The following is an 8533-nucleotide window of genomic DNA, read 5'->3' on the forward strand; positions in this document are numbered from 1 at the left end:
CAATGTACTAAAATTACTTCCAAATGGAAAAGTTCCAAGAGCTAAGACCAAAAATGAACAATAGCGAACGTCAGAAGAGAAACCAAGTAATATGAAGATTAGAAAAATACCTATGGTGTCAAAATCGAACAACTAACAACGAATTAATAGAAGGAGGAAACGTCGTAGATCTAACAGAGGTGGAAGGAGAACGCCTTAGAAGTAGCGAAAATCGTAGCAGTGAGAACCCTAACGTGAAAAAGAACGAAAATAACAGAGAGTGAAATAACAAAACGCGCAGTATGTTATAATTTTAATGTTTACTAAAGGGGACCTTAGAGGGCGCTTGTGGAAAAAAAGCGCCCTCTAAAGGGGGCCTAAGAGGGCGCTTATGAAAGCGCTCTCTAAGGCTTTCCAAAAGCGCTTTATAAACTGGAAATGCACATGGACTTATAGAGCGCTTTTTTAAAAGCGCCCTCTAAGGGTAACCTTAGAGGGCGCTTTCTAAAAAGCGCCCTGTATTGTTGTACCTCTATCTCCTCCTTATTTTTTCGCTTCACCTTAGAGAGCGCTTTATTACAAAAGCGCCCTCTAAAGTGCGCTGTCTATTCCAGTTGTTCGCTCCTTATTTTTTCGCTTCACTTTAGAGTGCACTTTTGTAATAAAGCGCCCTCTAAGGTGCGCTGTCTATTCCAGTTTTTGGCGTAGTGGCTCTAGAAGTGTGATGGAGATGATAGGTTAAGGAATTGAGCTTTGAAAATCAACTAATGATGTTGAATTTCAAGCTTGAAAGAGAAAGAGAAAACTGAAAATTCCTTTAGTGAGGGTTGGGATTTCAATTCAGCAGCAATTCAGATCTCCACTTGGTTGCCAAATGAATGGAATTGAGGTCTTATTTATAGCTGGAGAGGGTTGCAAGTCATGGTTCCCTCGTGCGCATGGGATTTGATCTCCTATTGCATGGGTTTGTACAGGCGCATGTAAGTCCCAATGATGGGTGCAAATCCTTGGTGATACCAACTGGAAATGAATTGGACGTGCATAATGAACTACACAAGCTTGCACATCAAGTTATGTCATGAAATGCCAAAATGGACATAAAGAAACAACTCTTCAAAACTCACTCATGGGAAGTCCAAAAAGGTAATGTGATTAATGGTTGGAAAGCTCTTGAAATAAGGAACAAAAGTCATGTTAGGAAAAAATTCATTTGGCATTTGGAAATTAGTGAAAACTGGTTGTGAGAGTTTGGGCACAAAACATGTCTAAGTCACCTTTGAAATATTTTACTAAAAGCAAGCCTCTTCAAGCCCTTCTGTTTCAATGATGCAAGCTTCAAATAGAAAAACCTCCAACATCAAAGTTGTATATGTTTTCAAGATGATCAATTTATACTGATATTTTCATCATTTGGATTTTTCATGAAAACATTATGCGCATTTGAAGTTGAGCATTTTTAAATTCAATGACTTAGGTCCAAAGTAACCTATAATGTTTTGTATTATCACATGTATTTATTTTTGGATTATTAAATTTTGTCCAACATAACATTTTAATTAGACATCTTAATCTTTCCAATACACTTGGTCTCACCTCAAAATCATAAAAATTAAGGAAGTTAGGTCCTTGGGAAGTTGACCTAAAATTAGGGTTTCAGTCAAAATGACCTATAGTGTTTTGAAATGAATGATGGCCTTTTAAGTTTCAAATGGATTTTCTATTAACATTAAAGTTGTTCATATGGTTCTTAAGAACATTTTTTTATTTTTGGGTAATCATCATTTGACAAACACATCAAAAGTTGTATCTCAGTGATCTTCAGTTTAGTCAAATGACTTGACTGGTCTACTTTTCAAGGCCAAACTTCCAATCTTGATGAATAAATGATTGAGGGGACTCACATAGGCTCATATATGCATAAAATAATGAATGAAATAACTTTCTTTTATTAAATTTGATCATAGGTTGAGATTCCTTCATGGACAAGGCACAGTCAAGGCACAATTGAATTAGGGTTTCCTTGGGAAACAATCCTCAAGCCCTTTGGGTTATCTTGATCAAATTGGAAAATTGAGATACTTGGGATACATATATGATGATTAAGAACTTTGTGGACCATTTTCATGCTTTTTATCATCTTCATCTAGCCATTTCTTTGAGCTCAAGAGCCTCCTAGGAGCATTGGAGCACATGATCACCTGAGCTTCAAAAAGAAAAGAGTTAGTGACATATTTTTGTGCTTTTGGTTAGTAATCAAATAAGAAAATCAATAATATACAGTACAAGCATGCTTGGTAGTCCCAAACCACTCACACAAGTCCCAACCCTAAGGTTAAGGAGCTAAACATGCTATGATCCTTGAGACAATGCACTGAGCAATGATATGGTGCCATGAGGGATCTTAGGGTCAAAATTAGGGTCTTACACATATCTACTGCGAATCATGGGTTTGTTGTAAGTCACGAGCATGGAGTCTCGGTTAAGAACCACCCAAAGGGAGTGTACTATGGGTAAACCTGACAATCATGTTCTAAAAGGTCCCCATAGTCATCATCTCATCTTTCGGATATTATCGGATAAAAAGACTACTCGTCCTCCAAAAATATTCTCAAGAGAGACTCTTATGAGTGTAGTATCGCGTAACAATCGTATCAAATCTTACACTTGAACGGCCTTCGCACTATGTCCTAGAATAGGCCAAGATGGGCTAGGTATCTAAGGTCATTGGCTTCTAAGGTTTATATTGGAAAGAGTAATGCCTAACCATGACTACTCGTGTGACATTATTGATCCCAACAAGACCTCCACCAAGTGAATGGGCCTGCAAGTCAACTTGTTAAGGAATAACTCCACACAAGTCAACAAGACTATGCCATTCTCCTATCGTAAGTGCACTCGAGTTCGGGTATAAAACTCCTCTCACAAGAAACCACCAAGCATACAAGCAATTAATATATCAAGCAATTCATGCATTACAAACAATACAGTCATCCCGAATTTATACAAAAATATGTCACCAATAAATATAAACATACAACACACATAAGCAAAAAGTAGGTTAAACCCACTAGAGAGAGCTTCCCCAGCAGAGTCGCCACTTTTCTGTAGCGGGGTTTTCGTTACTTTTAGGTTTATTGACTAAACCAAAAGTAAACATACAATTCGAATCGCCACCGCACTTTTATTTGTCCAAAGGAAAGGCTAAAAAGCGAACAAAAGCCAAGTAAGAAGTTTTATCAAATAAAAAACTAATAAATGTCAGAGATCTAGGTAAAGGGGTTGGTTATGAAATGGGAAGGTTTTACGCACCCAAAAGATCCTTAGTACTCTAAGGGAACCTCTCTTTGCAAACATGTCTTGTAGGTTGGTATTTGTAAAAATATTTGTACAAAAGATTGAAGGGGTGAGAAGAGAATAGATTATATTTACAAATTTTGTTGTTTTAATGGATTAACCCGTTGCCTACGTACCATCACAAAGGTAGGATCAAAACCTCGTAGTTGGGGGTAAAAATCTCAAAGATTGGTGAATTTATTTGATCAAAATCATTAAGGTCTTTTGTTATCAAAGGGAGAAAACTCAACCTAAACCAACAATCCACCATGTGAGGAAGGCTTCAACATGCTAGTGAGGGGTTAACCCTATAATAAGCATGGAAGACTTATAATCCAACCACTAAGGATGAGGTGAGATTTACATCAACCACTATGATAACTCAAACCTATGACTAATGTTTTTGAAAACTTTTAACAAAGGTGGCCATGGAAACCACAAAAACAACTTGAAGTGAGTTATATTTACAAGTTAGGTTTATTTACAAAATGAAGTCAAAGTTAAATTAAGATTTATTCACAATGAGTATTGATGAAAAGAGTTTGAAAAATCAAAGGCATAAGGCCTAGGTTTCTAATTTGAAACATTGTCAAAGTTTGAAAGAAAAGATTTTGGCTTGGTAAGAGTGAGGAGAAGAAGAGAAGGGCTAGTCCTAAAGCATACAAAGATAAGAGGGGAAAGATAAAACCCTTGGAGTTCCTTTTTCTTGAGGTCATAGAGATGACTCAAGATGCTCCTTTCCTTTGGACTTAGCAAACACAATCAAGCAATCAAACAATATTTAGATTCAAGCTCCTAGGATCTCCATTTGGCTTGTCTCCCTTAACTTGGCTACTCATGACAATGGTCCTCTTTACTATCTCAAGATGGAATCCCTATCACACAAGAGAAAACATCAAAAAGTTCACAACACAATAAGGAGAATGGACAAAGAAAGAGTTTAGATGAGAAGTCCTTTAAAGTCAACTTTGAAATTTAGCATTCTAAAGGCATGAGGCCTAATTGCTCTTCAACAAGTTAAGCATTCTAAAGGCATGAGCCCTAGTTGTTCTTGAACTCCTTTAAGCATGGGTATGTCCTAATTCTATGTCCTTTCTCCTTTTTGCATTTGTCTCACATAAAACAAAGACAAAACAAACACAAGGTAGCAATATGTTTATATACAACAATGAGCTCAAATGAGCAAAAGGAAAATGACATTGAACATAAAATATGCGCTCAAGTGAGCAAAATGAAAAGCAATATGAATAAATGAGCAAGAAATAAAGTGCATTAAAGTAAAAGGGCAAGAAACTAAATGCTCAAATTTAAAGTTAGTAATTAGTATAGTTATGTTAGTTTGTCATAAGACAATGTAGCGCTATGTTAAGCAATCGTAAGTGGACTAATATAGTAGTCACACCTATCTGAGGCCGGTCAATAAAACCATAGGCAAATAAACACAAGTTAGAGATCATGACTAGTAAGCCAAGCTCCACAAACTTGCCATGCAAAAATAAAAGGGGAAGGGCCTTGTATGGAGTTTAGGTTTTTTGCTTGACCAAGAAGCAACCTATCTTGGACACAAAACAACTCACTTGATCTTCGATCAAGTTGAGTTTGGTTTGAATCAAAGAAGGTTAAACCTCTCATTTGTCAAGACCAACCTCAAGACATTAACTCATTGGCCAAAAAAAAAAGGAATGGGATTAAGATGAAATGGAGGGAAAGAGAATTCAAGCATCAAACTCAATTGATCAAACGTGAACCAAGTCATCATCAATCAATGCTAAACAGAAGAGAAATGAAGATTAGAAATCAACAAGTCAACCATAATTTTTTGGTAATTTTTGAATTAAAAATAAATGCAAAATAAAATAAACAAAATATGGTCAAACCTCAAATTTAACTCAAATCAAGTTCAACAAGTCCAATTAAATTCTCATAGGTCTAACATGGTCAAACAAACTTTGACAAATTTTCTCAACAATTTTTGAAATCAGAAACTATTTTAAAACAATTAAAAATAATAAAAAATAACACAATATGAATTAAAATCTCAAATAAATCTCAAATCAAATAAGAAATTGACGAGACTATTTTTCATTGACTTATCATGATCCATAGGTGTTAGGAAAATATTTTTGGATTTTTCAAATATCAGAAAGTAATTAAAAATGTATTAAAACTATTAAAAATCAAATAATTCACAAAAATATTAAATGAAGTCACAAAAATAATTAAAAATCAAAATATGAAACTAGATTTTTCAAGAAATTTTTTGGCATTGGTCTCATATTTTTGTGACTTCAAATAAAATATTTATGAATTTTTAAAAATAAAAGGAATTAACTGAAATTAAAAGAAAATAGGAAAAATACAAAAATGCACAACCATCAGATCATTTCATTAATTGACGTGGCAATGGATCAACAGCTCAGAGGCGCGGATGCAAGGTAGATCTAAGTCAAGCGCGCAACACATGACATTAAAACAAGTAATCACATTGGATGGCCACAATTATAACGTTTAGGCACGATCCAAGGGCTGTACAACATACACGTGAGGATGATGGTGGAAACCACCATCTTCTCCGATGATCCAACCATTTCCAGCCACCACGCGCAGGAAAATAAATTGTAATGAAAATAAAAAATGAGGACATCAAAATGAAGCTCAGGTGATGTACATCACCATTGTAACCATGGATCATCCTCACTCTTCCTATTTAGAGAGAAATGTGAGATGGAAGATCATGGTATGTTAACTGGAATGGCACGATTTGAACAATTATGACCACCATTAGCCTGCCTCAAGTGAAAGAACTTCAGAAAACCACACAAACCAAAGAAAATCACATTGTATTAAAAGATCTAGATCAAAAAAAATTGAGGTTCTACCTCTGAAATGAAGCTTCAAATGCCACGAATCCTACAAGCTCTTGATCTACTTCTGCCCTGGAAGTGTGATGGTGATGATAGGTTAAGGAATTGAGCTTTGAAAATCAATTAATGATGTTGAATTTCAAGCTTGAAAGAGAAAGAGAAATCTGAAAATTCCTTTAGTGAGGGTTGGGATTTCAATTCAGCAGCAATTCAGATCTCCACTTGGTTGTGAAATTAAGGAGATTGAGCTCCTATTTATAGCTAAAGAGGGTTGTAAGGCATGGTTCCCTCGTGTGCATGGGATTTGAATTCCTCTTGCATGGGCATGTACATGCGCATGTAAGGCCTAATGATGGGTGATATACCATGCTGAGACCATCTGGAAATGAATTCGACGTGCATAATGATCTTCACAAGCTTGCACATCAAGTTATATCATGAAATGCCAAAATGGACATAAAGAAACAACTCTTTGAAACTCACACATGGAAAGTCCAAAAAGGTAATGTGAGTAATGATTGGAAAGCCCTTGAAATAAGGAACAAAAGTCATGTTGGGCTAAAATTCACTTGGCATTTGGAAATTAGTGAAAACTGGATGTGAAAGTTTGGGCACAAAACATGTCTAAGTCACCCTTTGAAATTTTTCATCAAAAGCAAGCATCTTCAAGCCCCTATGTTTCAATGATGCAAGCTTCAAATGGAAACACCTCCAACATCAAAGTTGTAGATCTTGTCAAGATGATCAATTTAGATTTAAATTTTGCATCATTTAGATTTTTCATGAGAAGGTTATGGGCATTTGAAGTTGGGCATTTTTCAAATTCAATGACTTAGGTCCAAAGTGACTTATAATGTTTTGTATTATCACATGTATTTCTTTTAGGATTATGAAATTTTGTCCAACATAACATTTGAATTATAAATATTAATATTTCCAATTAATTTGATCTCACCTCAAAATCATAAAAATTAAGGAATTTAAGTCCTTGGGAAGTTGACCCAAAATTAGGGTTTCAGTCAAAATGGCCTATAATGTTTTAAAATGAATGATAACCTTCCAAGTTTCAAATGGATTTTTGATGAACATGAAAGTTGTTCATACGGTTATTAAGAACATTTGTTATCTTGGGGTCATCTTCATTTGACAAACACATCAAAAGTTGTATCTCAGTGATCTTCAGTTTAGTCAAATGACTTGACTGGTCAACTTTTCAAGGCCAAACATCCAATCTTGATGAATAAATGATTGAAGGGCCTCACATAGGCTCATATATGCATAAAATAATGAATGAAAGAACTTCCCTTGATTAAATTTGATCATAGGTTGAGGTTTCTTCATGAGCAAGGCACAATCAAAGCACAATTGAATTAGGGTTTCCTGGGGAAACAATCCTCAAGCCCCTTGGGTTATCTTGATCAAATTGGAAAATTGAGATACTTGGGAGACATATATATGATTATTAATAGATTTTTGGACCATTTCCATGTTTGTTCTCATCTTCACCTAGCCATTTCATTGAGCTTAGGAGCCTCCTAGGAGCATTGGAGCACATGATCACTTGAGCTTCAAAACAAAAAGAGTTAGTGACATATTTTTGTGCTTTTGGTTAGTAATCAAATAAGAAAAGCAAAAATATACAATACAAGTCCCAACCCACTCACACAAGTCCCAACCCTAAGGTTAAGGAGCCAAACATGCTTATGATCCTTGAGGCAATGCACTGAGCAATGATATGATGCCATGAGGGATCTTGGGTTCAAAATTAGGGTCTTACAAGAAGGTATGAACGATCATCCATTGTTCTAGGCCATGGTGTGGGCAGACTCTTAATAGCTCTTTATATCTCTCCCAAGCTTTGAAAAGCGATTCTCCTTGGTTTTGAGCAAATCTAGTTATTTGGTTTCGAAGAACAACAGTCTTGCTAAGGGGGAAATATCTAGCAAGGAATACTCTCCTAAGGTCTTCCCAGGTAGTTATTGAATTAGCTAGAAGTGAATCTAGCCATGAACGTGCTCTATCCCTGAGGGAGAAAGGAAATAATCTTAAACGGATTGCATCGGGTGAAGCGCCGTTAGATTTAAAGGTGTCGACTAGTTGGATAAAAACTTTTAAATGTTGATTCGGGTTCTCGGTAGAGAGACCCGCGTATTGGTTTTGTTGCACTAATTGCAATAAAGACAGTTTTAGTTCGAAATTATTAGCAGATATAAGGGGGTTTACTATACTCGAACTAGGTTCCTCATCAGAGGGTTGGACAAATTCCTTAAGAGGTCGCCTATCGCGATTCTCGGTCATAGCTTTCTTAATTCGGATGAGTAAGAGGCATGTACGAGTATAACGTTCGGGTTCCGCTA

At 35.8% G+C, this 8533-nt stretch overlaps 1 non-coding gene across 1 annotated transcript; it reads left to right on the forward strand.

Moving 5' to 3' along the window:
- The first annotated feature begins 7983 nt into the window (after positions 1 to 7983).
- On the forward strand, positions 7984 to 8090 carry LOC127089121 (small nucleolar RNA R71). Its single transcript, XR_007790897.1, has one exon. It is a non-coding gene; the product is annotated as a small nucleolar RNA R71 (small nucleolar RNA).
- Positions 8091 to 8533: the final 443 nt, after the last annotated feature.

Source organism: Lathyrus oleraceus, chromosome 5 (genome assembly GCF_024323335.1).
Source record: "Lathyrus oleraceus cultivar Zhongwan6 chromosome 5, CAAS_Psat_ZW6_1.0, whole genome shotgun sequence".
NCBI lineage: Eukaryota > Viridiplantae > Streptophyta > Magnoliopsida > Fabales > Fabaceae > Lathyrus > Lathyrus oleraceus.